Below are 19,110 nucleotides of genomic sequence, written 5' to 3'. Positions count from 1 at the left end.
TCTTCATTGCCTCGTGAGACCCAGCCTACTTAATGCCCACAAGTCTCTGTTAATCCTATATACCCTACTACTGCAGCAGACTACTTGTTGCTACCGGGTTGCTGGCACCACCTATCTACGCACCTCCAATGTACTTCTTCTGATTGACTTTTTGACATTTTGGATGACAGAGACTCCTCTAATATGCATTTCCTGCTGGCTATTGGTCTTCCTGCTTGTTTGGTGACATCGTGATTTACAACTATGTTGCTCAGCATTTTCCTATGAGGCTGCATATGGTTTTTTGAGGAAAGGCTTGTTTACCTGTGCGCAGGTTGTGCATATCACAAGTCTTTCTACTTTGTTTTGCTGCCTTGCCTATTGCCTGCGGCCCAGTTTTATCGCTTTCAAGGCTTTTTTGCAACCTACTACATCTGACGCTTTCCGTGCTTGCAGTTAAGCGCTCCTCTCTTTGACTTATTTCATCAGCTCTCTGTTCTGGACTATGTTTTTCGTGCTGATGTGACACTCTGCTGTTCGCCTTACCTGCTGTCTACGTTCAGTACCCTCTCTACTCAGTACGCATTCTTAGTGCTGCAGTTCGCATCCCTTTTCCCTGAACTGCTTTTTGCGCTTCTCGCTGTTTGACTTTTATTGTGAACCTACCTATTTTTCCGTAGTTCTACATTTTGCGTACTGCTTGCCAGCGCAGTTACAATTTATGATCTATGGGTAGGCTTAAGTCTTTGTCTCATCAGCCTCATACCACAAAGTCTGTTTTTGTCAAGAACTCTACAGTCTTTACTGCATTTTCCAAACTAGAGGATTCCCTTGTCTCCTCCGGTTCAGATAATGCAATGGAGCCCTCTCAGCCTGCACCGGGGAAAACCAATACTGCGAGACTGAAAAAGGATCCTCCTTCACCACTCAAACAGTCTACGTCTGTCTCCATGGAGATGCTTCAGGACGAAAACCGATCTTTACGCCCTTTTTTAGAGGAAATCAGATCCCTTCGTCCTTTTATGGAGGAAACCAATGTCAAGCTTCAGGCTCTCACAGACAATTGGTCTCAAATGGATACTAGGGTATCATCAGTTGAGCACTCGGTCACCTCTCTTCAGGAGACTTGTTCCACTGTTTCTCATTTGAATTCCCAAGTATCTGTCCTTCAGCAGCAGGTGGAGGAGTTGGAAAACAGGAATAGATATAACAACCTCCGTATTTATGGTCTGATGGAAGGACTTGAAGGTTCGGACTCACTTTCCTTTTTCAAATCGTTCCTTCCCAAATTGCTTCATCTTCCAGAGGGCACGAATCTCAATATTCAGCGTGCACACCGTTTAGGGCACCCATCTACTTCTGCCTCCCCCTTGCAGAGACCCAGAGGCATCATTCTCTACTTTCTGGAGTACACTGACCTTCTGCACGTTTTGACGGCTGCCAAATCTTCTCCAAAGCTGCAATGGTCCGGTTCCTCCTTGTTTTTTGCCCAGGACTATGCAAGAGCTACTGCTAACCGTCGTAAGGTCTTCTTAAGCATGAGAGATGACCTTCGCTCAATGGGAGCACATTATGGCCTTTATCATCCTTGTTTGTTTAAAGTCACCTATAACAACAAGACCACTACCTATGAGGATCCAGTTCGTTTGCAGAGCTTTATCAATGTGCACAAGACTACTGCCATGGACTCTTCTGGTCCTTCGTCCTCTTCTCCTGGCTGAGCTGCAGCTTTCCCAGTTGACGTTATGTTACTGCATTTTATTCTTCTCTTCTCTTGAATATGTCCTCATTCACTGTTTCTAATCCTTTCCAGTTTAGGTGTTGTTCACTATTGCCTGTGTTTTCGACTTATTTTTACCTGTCCACTAACCCTTGTTCCTCTTCTTCATCTCCGCAGGATTTCTTCCCCGTTTGACGATGTCTCCCTGGTTCCCCGCCCTGCCGACCTTGGATGTGTTGCCTCACCTATGGGGTTCCATCCCTCCCCAGTTTCTTCTCATTCTTCCCTTCTCTAGGTACGTTTTCCCTTTGTCTTTCCCCTATTTTCTTCTTTTTGTGCAGTCTTCTCTCCTTTTTGTTTCTTCTCCTTTTCTTCTCTATGGTTGACAACTTTAGCATCTCACTTGTTCGCCTGATACCTCTCCTACGTTGCATTGTTGTTGTCTACTTCATGGTCTTTTTTCTTCTCCATCTGACTCCTTTACAACTTTGTTCATTTTCTACTTTCTTCTCTCTATTTGCGTATTTTCCTGTTCTCGTTGCTCTCTTCTTTCCTTTTCTTTCCTCGATTTCCACTATGCATCTACCTTCTCTTTTATTTCTATTTTCTTTTTGTCCGTCCTTATTCATGGGTCTTTATTCTACTTATACTTCTGAAGTATTATCTGGATTTCTATTTACATTATGTCATTGAACATATTATCGTGGAATGTTAAGGGTATTAACTCTCCGATTAAGCGTCAACATATTCTGTCGCATCTCGCCAAATTTAATGTTGATGTTGCGTACCTCCAGGAAACCCACCTTTCTGATACAGAATCTGCTAAGCTTAGGCGAGTTGGGTAGGTGAGGTTTTTTATTCACAAGGAGATGGTAAACGTAATGGTGTTGCAATTTTGTGTTGTAGATCTCTCCCTCTCACGATTATTTCCCAAGAATCAGATACTCATGGCAGATGGACACACGTCAGACTATCGCTTAGAGGTGTTCCAATTTCCCTCCTTAATGTTTATGCTCCCACTAATGGTGAACCTCTTTTTTGGGCTGAGTTCTCTCAACGGATCACCCAATTTATGGAAGACCACTTTATCCTAGCTGGGGATTGCAACCATCCCCTAGATCCTTTTATTGATCGGAATTCCTTTGGGCATGCCCAAAGAGCTGGTGGCGCTGCTGATTAATCTGCACTTAAACACCTATGCCAAAGTAAGATGGGGTGGTCCAGGGGAGGTCACTGACAGTTTTAAAGTTGCCAAGGGGGTTAGAAAAGGGTGTGTGTTGGCCCCCACCCTTTTTTCCTTGTTTAATAATGGGGCGACTAAGTATTTTTCTAACTATCCAACGGACGCCCCCTCCCTTGCTGGAAGGAAAATTCCCCTCCTCATGTTCGCGGACGACACTCTTATTATTTCTAAAACGAGGCAGGGCCTTCAGTCCGCACTGGCCCGTTTTGAGTGTTTCTGCAGCGAGCATGAGTTAGAGGTGAATGTCAACAAGACCAAATTTATGGTTCTGCGAGGCCCCAAGGCTGTGAATGCCAAGGTGTCGATGAGCGGAGCCATTTTGGATCAAACGGAGGTTTTTACATACCTGGGTGTCACATTAAGTGAGAACTTGAGCTGGAAACCCCAATTGGATCTTATGACCCTGAAACATGCTCAACTTGGGGGAACCTTATTGAAGGAGCACGCAAAATCTCTCACTAAACCCCCGGCACCGTTGGTAAAAATTTATGGCTCCAAGATAATCCCTGCAACTATCTACGGTGCAGAACTGTGGGGGTATAGTGATTTATCCACTCTGAGGGTGGCACAGAATAGGTTCCTCAGAATGGCAACTGGTCTCCCACAATCAACACCTTGCTTACCCCTGCAGCTTGACTTAGGTGTTAAATCTATCGAGGACATGGTACGGTATAGACCACTGGCGTTCTGGCGTCTTCTGTGGACTACACCTGAATTAACCCTGTTTGCTGAGGCCATCGTTGAGGTGAGGGGGCTTGAAGGGTCCCATAGGGTTCCCTGGTTCTCTCATCTCAGGATGCTTTTGAAAAATCTGCGCCTGGAGGCGTTATGGGTTGATCCAGCACGTGCTACCTTTCCATCAAAAAAGGCACTTAAAGATATTTATTGGCATTGGATCGCTGAGAGGAGATCCACTATGGTTGTTGGTCCTACCATGTCACTGGAATTTTTGGTTGTAAAGGATGTCCCTAAATATGAAGCCTACTCGGACTTAATTACTAAGCCAAATGATCGTAAACTGTATCACCAATTACGAGTAGGCTCGTTACCCGTGCGGGGGCTTACGCACTCCTGGTCAACTGGTGGTAGCGATAAGTGTCCTTTCTGTGTAACAGCAGTAGAGAATATTGAACACTTTTTCTTCTGCTGCCCTATGTATTTGTTACCCAGAAAAGTTTGGCTTTTACCAGTCTGCCGCTTATTAGGTACTAGATCTGCTGTTGCAGCGACTAGGATTCTTAAAACTGATACTTCCCCCCCTATCGCCATTGGTGTATCAAAATTCGTGAGCTGGGCTTGGTCAATCCGTATTCACAAACTTGGTAAATGAAGTTCCCACTGTATATGTTTTTATGACTTTTAGTTCCAACGTAGCATTGTTTTTATGTAGTAAGGGGTCTTCTTGTATATCATTGTCTAAAATGTAATACTTTTCTTAACATGGTTTTCAAATGTAACGTATTTATTATCTTATATGTAAAGCGTATGAACTGTTTTCTTATGTATTTGTCTTTTATGATGCAAATCGAATAAAGACCTCTTGATGATGATCGGAATTCCGACGCCACCTATGATCCCAATAAACCCCACAAGCTTTTCTCCCAAGCCATTTCCCAACATGATGAAAAAGGGTTCAGGCAGATCAGGTCGTTTACCCCTTTTCTAGGTTTGCCCGGCGTTAGCCGCTTCTCACCCAACTCACGATTACCCAAATAAAGAGGCAGGCGCTGGAGACTGGAAGGCAGGAAACAGGAGTTTATTTCCGACGGAACAGAACACGTCAAATCAGACAACAGGGTATCTTCTTGAGGTGCTCTAAAAGTTTCTCTACGGCTCCGTCTTTTATACACAGGTTTATGATGTACAAACATTCCTTATTGCAATAAAGACACTTTGAAGTACAAAAAGGGCATGTTTGGGACCCCAGCTCCAGGCCCATTCCCATACTGACCGCTCTGATGTTGTCTTCCCCTCCCAAATGTGACATGTGATTGTAATCTGCAGCCGGACATTCCAACAGGGCACGAGGGCAGGAGGGGGTGGTCAGAACTAAGGTTGGGCGGGCGATTAAGATCATGTTTCGCTATGCGGGGCCGGAGGGGTACATCCACAAGACCTAGTTTTATGATGTGGGACTGGGTCGAGAGGCCAGGTGTAGCCGGGGGGGGGGCCATCAGAAGAGAGGAAGGGTGTTCCTGGGAGGGATGCGGGGGTGTCGGTCAGGTCTAGGGGTGTGAAGGCCTTGATTAATCACCGTTCCTCTGATGTGAGGCGAGGTCCTACTGTAGGAAGCAATAAACTGCATCTGTTGGGTTAGGTGATGGCCTGGGATCAGGCCGGGCAATCGGGCAGGGAGGAAGAGGTTACCAAAAGGACCCGTTCTATGGGTAGGATGAAAGAGCGAGGGGGCAGGGGTTCAGCACGGAGACAAGGTCGTGTTTAGCGGTGCGTTTATGGCCCGAACAGGAGAGACCAGGGGCTGTCGGGGCGCGGGGTGCTTGCGGGGCTGGAGAGAGAGAGAGAGAGAGAGAGAGAGAGAACGAGAGAGAGAGAGAGAGATGATGGCTATCGGCAATGGGCAGAGAGGTCATGTCACAAAGATGGCTACTATCTACGTTCGTGATGGGGCCTAAAAGGGAACAAGATGGCGGGGCCACTGTTTCGTGACTTTCTTTACCTTCAACAGTGGCGAGGATGAACACAAATGAACGCCGCTTATGTACATATACATTTTGTCATTTTCCACAGTCGCAGCTTTTTACATAAGATAGATCATTTCCGTGTTTATCATACATATAGTCGTGTTTAGTCAATGAAATAGCGTTTGTCAATATTGGTAGACTTACATATAACCGTGTGTAGTTGATGCAACATACGAGGTGGAATACATATAAATTTACATTTGTCGTACTTAAAAGTGACCGATTAAACATTTTACAGGCAAAAGTGATTGAGGGAGGAATTTAGTCCAATACAAGCAATTAGTCAAGGGGTGTAGAAAGTTCCGAAAAAGGGGGGTCTTCGCCACAGTGTCTTTATTAGTAGCGAGTCATCACTGGTAGGTTCTGGTAGTTCGTTTTCTTCCGTTGACGCTGTTGAGCACCGGCGGTGGAGCTATCGGTCCAGCTCGGGTCCTTCTTTACACGTCGCAGGGTGTGATCTGTCCTTTGCCGTTAGGCCACAGTCCTGTTTCCTAGCTAATCTCTCTTAAGGGTGCCTTATGCTGGGCACCTGCATTTCTTTCTCAGAGTCAGAATCCACGTGGAAAGGATAGAAGGGGTTTTGTCGGATAATCGAGGGAGGAGAGGGCGGAGTGGGACCGGATCTTTGAGACGGACCAGGGGAGCAGAAGGGTGATGCGCAGGCAGGTCCATCAATCGGGCTCAAAGGGGCTGGGACTTCTGGCACGCGTGGGTCAACAAGTAGAGGGCTTCAAGGCAGCCCCCCATTCCTTCGTTTTCTGCGTTTGAGAGTGGTGCATCGTCCCGCGTCCCGTTGCTCGGCGGCTCCATCTTAGGTCGAGGTCACACGCGCCTCACGATCTGTGGCCAGGCTGTGCGTCACGTCCAGCCCCTCTCCTCCGGTGGCTGTGTATCCTTGAATGGGTACAAAACAGGTTTTAGCGAACTGGCAAGAGAAGGCATTTATACATTTCAATTCCGTCCCAGATCTAGGTAGCTGGGGGTACGTTTCATCGGTCACGGTCAGAAGTTATCACTGTGGAGTATGTATACAGGCGTGTCTACTGATTTTGAACTAGGTCTATTTGGCGTTCATTCATGTCGCATGTGGCTTTCTGACCCTAGCCCTGGCAGTCTTTTATCATCATGAGAGAGGGGTAGAGGCTAAACACTCTTTTCTCGGGGAGCAACAGTTAAGCAGGGTCATCAGTTATACCTCGAGTTTACGGAGCTGGGGTCAAGCGGGAGGAACGGGGACGTTTTGGACATCCGTACTTGGGTGCGGAGGGGTGGGGCAATCTGGGCCTAGGAGATTGTGTTTCTAACGAGCTGAGAGCAGAAGGCCACTGACGTATAGTCCTCCTATAAAAAGGGCCAGATTAGGGGGACATCAGTCGTCTTACCTGTCCTTTCCTTATAGCCAATTCGAGTTCTGTCATTTTTACAGAAAAGGAGAGGTAGTAACATGGCAAATTACAATTGTTTTAGTTTCTGGCAATTTTGTCGATCACCTTTGTGTTCGAAAAACCAATTAGGCTCGTGCCGGCGGGGCACAACATTACTACACAGAGGAAGAGGGAGCAGGGGTCGTTCGCATTTTAAATGAACTATTTGGTACACGTACAACATGAAGGGAAAGGACGAGAGAGAGAAACGTGTACAATAATAGGCCATTTTGATGCGCACAAAACACAAAACAGTAGGGGTCATATTATATAGAAACACAGACTGAGGGACAACGTAAATCCAGATACCACGTACACATGAATTCAGGCGAGGGGGGGGGGGTACATGCATTTACATACAGAATTCAAGGCAAAACATAGAACAGTACTTGGCCAAAGACATTTCCTCCTGCATGCTGCGCATCCTTAGTTTCCTATTTAATTCGCCTGGCTGTCTTTTGCTGTTCGTCTCTGTTGCAAATACTTATACTTTCGTCAATTGTTCTGGAACTATCCTGGTCGGGCTAGTACTTACGGTGGGATCTTTGAATCATTTTTAGCGGACGGGTATCCAGGCCAAGGCAACGGAGGGTGTTAGTTGGGGGAACAATGGGCAACTTCGAGTTTCATGGCGTAAGAATCTACTCGTAGGTGCACGTCATTCTTGGTTGCATTATTAGAGAGATGGTCGTTTCTAAGTAAGGGTGCGTTATATCTATGTCTGTTCATCGTGTATAGGTGCTATGTTCAGACCCCCTTTTTCCCCATTCCATCGGCCGTCCAATCATCACTCAAGTCGTACAAAGACATCTCTCTTATCAGGTCAACGCGTGCAACGTATATCCAGTCGAGTTACACACATTTGGTCATAAACACATGCATTCATATCACCCAAATCCGCGTTGCTTAGGTCTTCTCCACACTTTAGTCGATGTTCTGATGCGACCTGCAGAAAGAAGGGGAAGAAGAAGGGGTGGGGGCGGCGTTTAAAGACACATTCGCGCCAATAAACCTAAAAGGCTTTTTACTTACTACGTATTTCGACCTATCTCCGCGGGGTGCAGTCCTTTCCACCTCGGCGTTTTAAGCCCCGTGGGACTGGTGGTGCGGGAGGCATAATCATTTATGGACTGCACATTGCATAGATCGCCCACGTGTGGTATTGCGGATCTTGTGTGGGGGGGGTCGAAACAAAAGGGCAATCAGGGTAAAGTGGGTGAACTCATGTTCTTCTTCGAGGAGTCGGGGTGGTCTACAGTGGTACCGGGTCTGGTTTAGGGGCATCTGAAACAATTTCCCTGAGATATGTGGCATACAAAGTAAAACAGAACATCGGGACCTTTATTGATTGCCTTAGGTTGCACAAAAGTAAAAAACACACGCAACAACTTGGATCGTTCACATTTTCAATATTCCTAGGTACTTTGCTTTTTAACCTTTCAGTAATCAACTTGCTTTTATTTCGCCTATATTTTACGTAGATCGGAAACAAGGGCTATATATTCAAAACTTACCAATCCAAAAGCTACGACTGTATTTGTTGTCACAAAATCTTTATTTAAAAAATGTTGACGTACAAATGCAGGCCTACAACCACGTGGGCCAGCCACGGAGCAGACTGGAACTGTACATGAGGGCATATTTATCTGCGGAAAACATAACTGAGTCGGTGGTTGTTTTATTTCATCAAGGTACGATAAGTGCAATAAAATCATATCGAAAATTCATTGTGGGTAAGTACCATCAGTGTCAAAAAGATTCGAACTTTCAATAATACTGTAATCAATGATGCGTCAGAACTTAATATCAAATTCACTGTTCGAATGTTCGAGCAATACTCATCCCCTCCCGCCATGTGCTTCAAAACTGCATACATATCTCACGATATCAAGTCTGAGCATCCGGAACACAACGGGGAATTGTGAGTTTTGTTTGTACCGGCGCCATTTTGGGTGGGGTCAGGCGGGTCCAAGTATAGTCAAACTGTCTCTACCAACTCGTGGTTGGACCAGAACTTCTTTTCGGCAGTCCAGAAGTTGCGTTAAGGGGCAACAGAAGGGACCGGTGACATGAACCATCAATCAAAGAAAAGGGAGGGGCAACAATCTTTCCTACCGGGTCATACTGATGTTCCACCGGAACTGATCAAATCGGTAGTCTGCAGTATCTTGGGTCATTCAAAACTGAGGCTGGCGCCAGCATGAGGGCGCCGACGTCCCGTTGCTTCATCTTGGTCGTTCTGCGGGCAATCATGGCAGTCATTTCCCATCGGGGGGCGGTCGGGGCCCGCGGAGGTCGAGGGCCCTCCGCAACTCTCGTAGAATCTTCAAAGCTGAGGAGAACGTTTCTGAACGGAGGACTCGTTTTTCTAGCTGGCCAGCGACCAGGCCATCCTTGCACCTCAGGTTCGTTCCTGCAAGGTCGACCGCCATTTTTAGGAGTTCTGCAGCTACCGGCAGTCACTGGATCAAATGAGCAGACGGACTCCAGCCTGTTGGGTGAGGCGTCGTAGCACCGCCACAGTGGACGAGACCCTGCTGGGTGTGTGGAGCGTCCCTATACTGCAAGAGTGGACGAACCCTTTGCCGGGTGCGTGGAGCGTCCCTGCACCACAAGAGTGGACGAACCCTTTGCCGGGTGCGTGGAGCGTTGGGGGTGCAGCTGAGGGGCCTCCACCTGGGGAGGCGGGAGAGGCTCGTCCGCGCCGCCTCTCCCTCCCAGTGCACCCCACGGCGTCTCGCTGACATTTGTTATGGCCGGACCAGGCGATGAAGAAGAGGGGGGGTCGGAGGCATATGCAAGACATCCCCCCCCGTGGCCTGTAAGGCGCCGGGAGAAGAAGGGAATGGGAGGACCAGTTCATTCCGGGTCGGGCCCATGCCTTCGGCGCCCGGCCGTTCTTTGCCACGGCCCCAGGAACGGGTCCCTTGGTTCATCCCGGGGACAGGCCTTGGCGCGTGGTGTCGCCTCCGGACTATTCGCGTAATGGTTCTCCACCTCAGGCCGCCGCCGACGGCTTTTGTAGACTTTCTGACGCCCAAAAACCTACTAGAAAGTAGCCCAAAGTAGCCCGACATTGCTACTTTGGGGAAGGAGGGACAGGAACGGCGTCAAGCAGACGGCGAAATACATTGTGGGTTTGTTGTTGCAGCCGTTTGCCGTGTAAATAGTTGTTTAATATATTTTTGTTAAAAAAAAATAAAAACGTTTTAACCTGTTACTTTGCTATAGTGTTGTATATTTCTAATATTTGCCTAGGGTTTGTCGTTAATTGGGCGGGGTGGTCGGTGGAGCCGAGCTGTCTCGCAGTCATCATGGCGTTGAGTTCGGCTTTCCTCACTAGTTTCATACTTCCTTAGGGGTTGTTCCTAATGTTTCCATTTCAGTAAGGTTGAAAAGAGATCTCATCAGTGGCCTACTGACTTTACTCGATTCCTTTTGTTTTTCCTAATGATTCTTATGTTCTTTTATTTGCTAGCACGATACCGCGGCTAATCCGCATTTTCTTTATATATGTCCTTTTTATTAGGGGTGTCCTCCGGTGGAGCCAGATGGTCTACCTTTAATAAATGGTCCGGGCTGAACCAACTACTGAGCAATGGGGGGGAGATAGGCATGACGGGTTACAACGGGGACAAAAGTCAGCACTACCTATCCTTCACTACTTTGCGGAGACTAGGTATAATATTTCTATTCTACAGTATTCGCAAATAGGGAATACCCAAAGAGAGAACCAATTCCAAACAGTCAAGTTCGGACAAACAATCAATCAATCAAATGAGGAATAAAATAGGAGCGACGGGTTACAACGGGGGCAAAAGCCTGCGCTACCTACCCTTCACTATCTGCAAAGAGAGAGATCTTCCTGTTCCTCTCTGTTTGTAGGCAGAGAAGATCCTTTCCAAGAACCAATTCCGAACGATCAAGGTCCGGTCAAACAATCAATCAGTGGGGGATAAAAATAGGCACGACGGATTACAACGGGGGCAAAAGCCTGCGTTACCTATCCTTCACTATCTGCAAAGACTAAACAGAGTATGGTGGCCCTGTGCTTGTTTGCAAATAGAGAATGATCCAAAAAGAACCAATTCCAAAACAATAAATGCTTGGATAACAATCAATCAAATGGAGAGGGAAGTAGGCGCGACAGGTTACAACGGGGGCAAAAGCCTGCGCTACCCACCCTTCACTATCTGCAAAGGGAGAATACTCCTATCCTTCCCCGTTTGTAGACAGAGAATCTCTCAGGACAAAACAATCAAAATGCGTAATACTAGTATTTTCCAATGACAATCAAACAATCAATTCGCAATTTGTCGTGTTTCCACGACCTTACCCGGACCGTATGGACGGTTTCTCGTCTTCCGTTTCCAGCGCCCGATCATCCTCTATTCTCCGTAATTGCTGTGGCACTCCTGATGGTTCCCAGTCAGGACCGTAGATCACTCGAGAGAGGTCTGTTCGGAACCGGTGAAGTTCGGATGATCGGCTGCCAGACAAGGGTCTATCGGGCAGGAGCTCTTCCCGATCGTTGCAGTCGTTCACTCTGTCGTTGGGACCTCTCTCACTGGATCCACGTGTCGCTGATGGGCCCCATGCTTGGGACGCCAATTGATGAAAAAGGGTTCAGGCAGATCAAGTCATTTACCCCTTTTCTAGGTTTGCCCGGCGTTAGCCGCTTCTCACCCAACTCACGATTACCCAAATAAAGAGGCAGGCGCTGGAGACTGGAAGGCAGGAAACAGGAGTTTATTTCCGACGGAACAGAACACGTCAAATCAGACAACAGGGTATCTTCTCGAGGTGCTCTAAAAGTTTCTCTACGGCTCCGCCTTTTATACACAGGTTTATGATGTACAAACATTCCTTATTGCAATAAAGACACTTTGAAGTACAAAAAGGGCATGTTTGGGACCCCAGCTCCAGGCCCATTCCCATACTGACCGCTCTGATGTTGTCTTCCTCTCCCAAATGTGACATGTGATTGTAATCTGCAGCCGTACATTCCAACAGGGCACGAGGGCAGGAGGGGGTGGTCAGAACTAAGGTTGGGCGGGCGATTAAGATCATGTTTCGCTATGCGGGGCCGGAGGGGTACATCCACGAGACCTAGTTTTATGATGTGGGACTGGGTCGAGAGGCCAGGTGTAGCCGGGGGGGGCGGGCATCAGAAGAGAGGAAGGGTGTTCCTGGGAGGGATGCGGGGGTGTCGGTCAGGTCTAGGGGTGTGAAGGCCTTGATTAATCACCGTTCTTCTGATGTGAGGCGAGGTCCTACTGTAGGAAGCAATAAACTGCATCTGTTGGGTTAGGTGATGGCCTGGGATCAGGCCGGGCAATCGGGCAGGGAGGAAGAGGTTACCAAAAGGACCCGTTCTATGGGTAGGATGAAAGAGCGAGGGGGCAGGGGTTCAGCACGGAGACAAGGTCGTGTTTAGCGGTGCGTTTATGGCCCGAACAGGAGAGACCGGGGCTGGAGAGAGAGAGAGAGAGAGAGAGAGAGAGAGCGAGAGAGAGAGATGATGGCTATCGGCAATGGGCAGAGAGGTCATGTCACAAAGATGGCTACTATCTACGTTCGTGATGGGGCCTAAAAGGGAACAAGATGGCGGGGCCACTGTTTCGTGACTTTCTTTACCTTCAACAGTGGCGAGGGTGAACACAAATGAACGCCGCTTATGTACATATACATTTTGTCATTTTCCACAATTTCCCAACATAAGCTCGTCGATTCCTGGCGGCTTTGCAATCCGACCTTGCGGGAGTTTACTTTTTACTCACCATCTCATCGCTCCCAATCATAGATTGACTATATTTTTGTCTCAAACACTCTCGCTCAAACACTCACCGCTGCTGAAATTGGTCCGATTCTCCTCTCAGATCATGCCCCTGTTGTCATCAGCGATGATGTACTTCCTAAGATTGATGGGCCCAAGTGATGGCGCTTTAATAACGTTCTTCTCCTAGATCCTAAATTTTCTGCCTCCTTCACTACCTTTTTTTGATGAATATTTCTTATTTAATGATACCCCCTCCCTCCCGAAACACACCATTTTGGATGATTTCAAGGCTGCAGCACGCGACTTTATCATTGGCTATGTTGCAAAAAAGCGCAGGACTGCTCGCCTGTACACTAAAAATCTCCTCTGTGTCATTAAGAGATTGGAGCATGTCTACTTTACTCCACACTCAAACGATAGTCTGACTGCCCTTGTCGCTGCCAAGATGAAATTTAATGCAAAGTCCACGGAAGATGCCTCCCAATATTTTCTAAAGTCTAGTGCTAAGTTTTACGGTGGGAGAAATAAAGCTGGGAAAATTCTTGCTAATTATTTGAAGGTCAAGCACAACAGAATGAATATTGAATCCATTTACGACACCAACTCTAACTTACAACATAAAGATGCTGACATTCTCACTGAATTCTCCCATTTTACAAGACTCTATACACCTCTGAAACCCAACCCTCTACCCAATCTCTTACACATTTCTTTTCTAATATCCAGAAGCCTGTACACTTTCCTCTTGATCTTTCCTCCTTGGAGAATGACATCTCGCAGAAGGAATTGACTACTGCACTCCAACGTCTTTAGCTTAATAAGGCCCCTGGACCAGATGGCTTTACCATTGAATTCTATCTCCACTTTTCCAACTTGTTAATCCCGAAGCTACACTCTCTCCTCACCACTTTTGTTGATGTGGGTACCTCTTCAGGCACCTTTTCTGACGCACATATTTGTTTAATACCCAAGGAGGGAACGGATGCACAACATTGCAAAAATTACAGACCCATTTCCCTCATTAATATTGATTACAAACTCTTCGCCAAGGCGTTGGCGATAAGATTGGATCATTTACTTCCCGATCTCTTAGGCGAAGAGCAGTCTGGTTTTGTTAAGGGTCGATATATTACTGACAATACCAGACTTTTATTCAATATACTGTCAAAATCGTCACACCTTCAGAGTTCCCTGGCAGCGATCGCCCTAGATGCCGAGAAGGCGTTCGATAGGGTCGAATGGCCATATCTTTTCCACACTCTTAGATGGTTTGGCTTTGGTCCTAAATTCACTTCCCTAGTCTCATTATTGTACTCTCGACCACGGGCTGCGGTCTATGCGAATGGTCAGATCTCCTCCTACTTTGATCTTGGCAGAGGCGTCCATCAGGGCTGCCCCCTCTCACCTTTCCTCTTCAACCTCACTTTAGAACCCTTTTTGTCCAAGCTTCGCCAGAATCCCAACATACATGGTTTTCAAACGGCGGAATCTCCCATCAAACTTGCTGCCTATGCAGATGATATTTTACTCTTCATCTCTAATCCAACTGAATCCATTCCCGCTTTCCTGGAAGAAGTGCGGATTTACTCTTCAATTTCGGGCAACAAACTCAATAGTGACAAGTGTGAGATTTTGCCCCTGACGAAGTTCACCTTTAAACCTGAATTCAGTGCCTCCAATTTCACTTGGAGTCCCTCTCACATTAAATATTTAGGCTTGCACATCACTCCTTCCATCCCAGACACCATCTCCCTCTGTTTAACCAAGTGATCTCAGAAAATATCCGACCTTACAGCCAGATGGCATCCCCTATATTTGTCTTGGTGGGGTCGCCTTGACACCATCAAGATGATGGTATCTCCTATCATTCTTTACACAATTTCCAATATCCCTGTTTCTATCCCAGCCAAATTCTTTAAATAGATTAATTCGATCCTCTCCTCTTTCTTATGGCATAATAAGAAACCAAGAATGTGCCCTTGCCAGACTAATCCGCCTCGCTCTTGAAGGTGGAGTCAATTTTCCGGACTTTTTAGCGTATCAAAAAGCCTTTTTGTTATGTCAAGTTTTCTTCTGGCTCCAAGATCCTGCCTCACCCTGCCCTTTGCGGACTAAACTTAAACATCTTCTCCTTTCCCCCTTCTCCTTTGCTGAGTATATTTCCTTCTCACGTAAGCCCTCCTTGATTCCTACTCCTATTCATAAGTTCACTGTCAAGCTCCTTTTATCCTCCAACCCTCCTCCCCCTATGACTGTAGCTGACTTTCTCTCATCCACTATTTGGCATAACAAATATCTTTTAATCCATAACAAACCCTTTTACTGGAAATCCTGGAGGACCAGAGGGTTGCTCTGGATTTCGCAGTTGTTCTCACATTCTACCTTTCACCCTTTCCGCACTCTTTGTTCCTCCTTTGATTTGCCCTCCTCCTTTGCCCCCGAATACCTTCTACTTAAAACAGCTGTACTGGAGGTCTAAACACAGCTTATACAGGCGTCACCTGTCTCCACTTCTCCTGATCATGTCCTTCGTCTTCATTCTCTCTTACACACCACTCCTAAAGCTTCCATCATTTACAAGCATCTTCATGCTCATGCATCTGCTAGACCTAAGTCTAAAGTTGAGGAGCAGTGGGAACAGGACCTTGCTGTATCCTGGCCAATATCCTTGTGGAACAAGATATGGACAAAGGTTTGTAAAACGTCTAGAGCAGCGTTCTTAACGCAATCCTTATTTTTCATCTACAACAGGTTGCTCCATACTCCTTTCACCCTTAACAAAAAGTTCTCCACTATCTCAGACGTTTGCTAGTCCTGCTCCTCAGCTCACGCTACTCTGTTTCATATGCTCTTTCTTTGTAAACATGTGCATGATTTTTGGTTGCAGGTTTGGGCCCAAAGTAATGTGATTTTCCATAGATGTATTCCCTTTTCTCACGCATATCTTTCTAGGGAGCCCCTCTCCCTGTTGGGAGGAGACTGAGTTACATGTTCGTATTGTTGATTTACTCCTGGCTGTTGCATTTCAACAGATTACTATCAATTGGAAGACCTCCTCTGACATTTCTTTTAAAGCATGGTGGTATAATGTTTGCCATAACCACAGACTTGATACTGCTTTTGTTTTTCCTGCCCAATTGGCAACCAAGCGTGCAGACTTATGGCACCCTGTTACAATGTATTTGGATAATTGTGTAACCCGTTCTTTTTGTCCACGGCCTGTTCAGCAGGAGGTCCCTAAACCCCCCTGATACCCTTTTCATTTCCTGTATTTTTCTGCATTATTATCTGCTTTGTCCTTATTTGCTCCTGTTTTTGCTGTTTAATTATTGTACTTCATGATTTTTATTCTTATTGCCCATGATACACTTTCTTTCTTTGTTCCCCATCCCCCCTTCTCTCCTTCATTTCTCTTGCTTTATTATGCATTGTTACCTTATTACATGATTAATAAAAAATTTCTTGAACTTGAAGTGTTATATGGCTGCGATCCTAGCTCCATCTTTTGTGCCTGCTCACCACAAGTATGTGCTATTGGTAGATGATAGCATATGACAGAGGAGTGTGTGACTGCTAGTGCAATACACTTTGGAGTGCCAGTGAAAGCATGCTGTGCAAGATGGACATTAGTGATAGCCTGCCTGAAAAACATTGTGTATTCCCAACCCTGACGCGTAGGAGGATGGAGAAAGGGCTCCCACTACTTTATGCAGAAGTAACATGTTGCTGTGCCCTGACATTTGTTCTTTCCTGCATCACCCTCTTTAGTTAGCTGAAGAGTGTGGGGAATCGGGGGGAAACTCTGAAATCCATGCTTAGCCTTTGCAAGAGTCAGCACCACTTCTTCCCCAGGCTGTGCTGCTCCCTAAATACTCATGAGCCTCAGACAGGAAGCCTTCTCTCCACGTTGTGCTTATGGTGTACGATTCACCAAGTAGAGACTTCCATTGTTATTTCCTGCTGATGCCATAACCTGGAGACAAAGAGAGTGTCTGCTCTGGAAGAAGGAGTATTCACAAAGCGAAGCAGTCACCTCAAAACTATTCCAGAATAGCTCGATGTCTTCAACTCAATTCATTACTGATAAAGAAGTACAGCAGAAGCACTGAAACCTCTATTCGGAATTCCCGGGCTTCTCACTGGCTGGTGCGGGCCGTGCCCTGCGATGCCCTACAGATCCGACTTGGGAATCTTCTGAGATCCAGCGCTGGTGTCTTTGACAGCCAGCATCCCACCGGGGACTCAGCAGGAGTACTCTGCCCAGAGGACAAAGCTCAGCTGGAGCTGCCCAGAAAAATAGAATGACCCACTGACAAAATTGCTCATGAACACCAAGAATGTGGCAGGCACTGCCAAGATCTATAGGGCAATCATTCCCAATCTGATACAAGTCCCAGGGGAAACGGCCACTACAACGTGGCCGTTTCTGCGAAAACATTTACAACGCATGCGTGGTAACAACGAGAGAATTTACCACGCATACCTTTACTACGAAATACGAAGTAAAGGTATGTGTGGTAAATGAAAAAAATAAGGGGGTTTGGGGGGTCTCCCCCCAAAAACAAAAAAAAAGCGTGGGATTAAAAAGGGGGTTTGGGGGGTCTCCCCCACCAAAAAAAACAAACTAACCTGCAGTGCCGAAGATCAAGCAATCAGCGTCGTTAGAGAGGAAACGGAATTAAACTTCCGCTTCCTCTTTACGATGTACGACCACCGTAACAAAAGAAGATGGAGAGGAGACAGTTAAAAAGGTAAGGGGAAATGTAATTTTTAAAAAAATGTAAGGGTTAAGGGCAGGGGTAATTATAAGGAGTGGAGGCTGGGGGCGTGTAAGGGGAGAGGTATAACCTTTAACAAGAATATGCCCTCACCATGCCTAAATTAACAACGAAGAACGTTGTTAATCTATACGTGGAAAAGGAATATTAGTGGTAAAGGTTATACGTAGAAAACAAATTCCGTTGTAACACATGCGTGGTAAAGGCATGCGTTGCAACGGAATTCGTTGTAACAACATACAACCCCCAGGGGAAACGGCCACTACAAAGCGGCCGTTTCCACGAAAACCTTTACCACGCATGCATTACAATGCATGCGTGGTAACAACGAGAGGATTTACCACGCATACCTTTACTACGAAATACGTAGTAAAGGTATGTGTGGTAAATGAAAAAAATAGGGGGTTTGGGGGGTCTCCCCCCAAAAACTAAAAAAAGCGTGGGATTAAGAAGGAGGGTTGGGGGAGTCTCTCCCACCCAAAAAAAAACAAAAAACCTGCAGTGCCGAAGATCAAGCAATCAGCGTCGTTAGAGAGGAAACAGAATTAAACTTCCGCTTCCTCTTTACGATGTACGACCACCGTAACCAAAGAAGATGGAGAGGAGACAGTTAAAAAGGTCAGGGGAAATGTAATTAAAAAAAAAAAAAGTAAGGGTTAAGGGCATAGGTAATTATAAGGTGTGGAGACTGGGGGCGTGTAAGGGGAGAGGTATAACCTTTAACAAGAATATGCCCTCACCATGCCTAAATTAACAACGAAAATCATTGTTAATCTATGCGTGGTAAAGGAATATTAGTGGAAAAGGTTATACGTAGAAAACGAATTCCGTTGTAACACATGCGTGGTAAAGGCATGCTTGGCAACGGAATTTGTTGTAACGACATACAACCAGTCCCAGATACCCTGATCTGGCCCACAGTTTTTTCCCAGCTTCCTCTCTTGCCTGAGAGTGCTCAAAGGAGTGGCCAGTGTGACTCAATGGAGAGCAATGCATGAGCCAACCCGAGCATAACTGAAGCTTGAGGCCTCCCTAGTCAAAAAGGAAGATCATCCTGGAGTGATTCTGTTGTCATCTGATGACTTCAGCCAGGCTATTACTATAATTATCTGGGGACGTCATCCCAAACCATCCTGAAGTCTGCCCACAGGGCAGAATATTTAAATGGGATGACTCTTACTGTAATCACAAAAACCACTCTAGGATGGTGTTCTGATGACTTCCACTGGCAGGGAGTGATTACCTCTGACAACTCCAAGAATACTATTTGACAACTTCAGCATGAGTGAGAATTACTCCAGGATGGGCTCTAGATAATTTAAGGATGACTGATGATTATTCCTGGATGATTCTATAACCGCTTTAGGATAGAAGTTGATTACTCTGGAATGATCCCATGACCTTTTCAGGATGAGAGTGGATTATTCCTGGACGTTCCTATAACCACTTCAGCATGGCTATTGATTACTTTTGAATGACCCTGTG

The sequence above is a fragment of the Lissotriton helveticus genome, chromosome 2_1 (genome assembly GCF_964261635.1).
Source record: "Lissotriton helveticus chromosome 2_1, aLisHel1.1, whole genome shotgun sequence".
NCBI classification, from domain to species: Eukaryota; Metazoa; Chordata; class Amphibia; order Caudata; family Salamandridae; genus Lissotriton; species Lissotriton helveticus.
The sequence above is the reverse complement of the archived record's forward strand: the minus strand, read 5'-3'. Positions refer to the sequence as shown.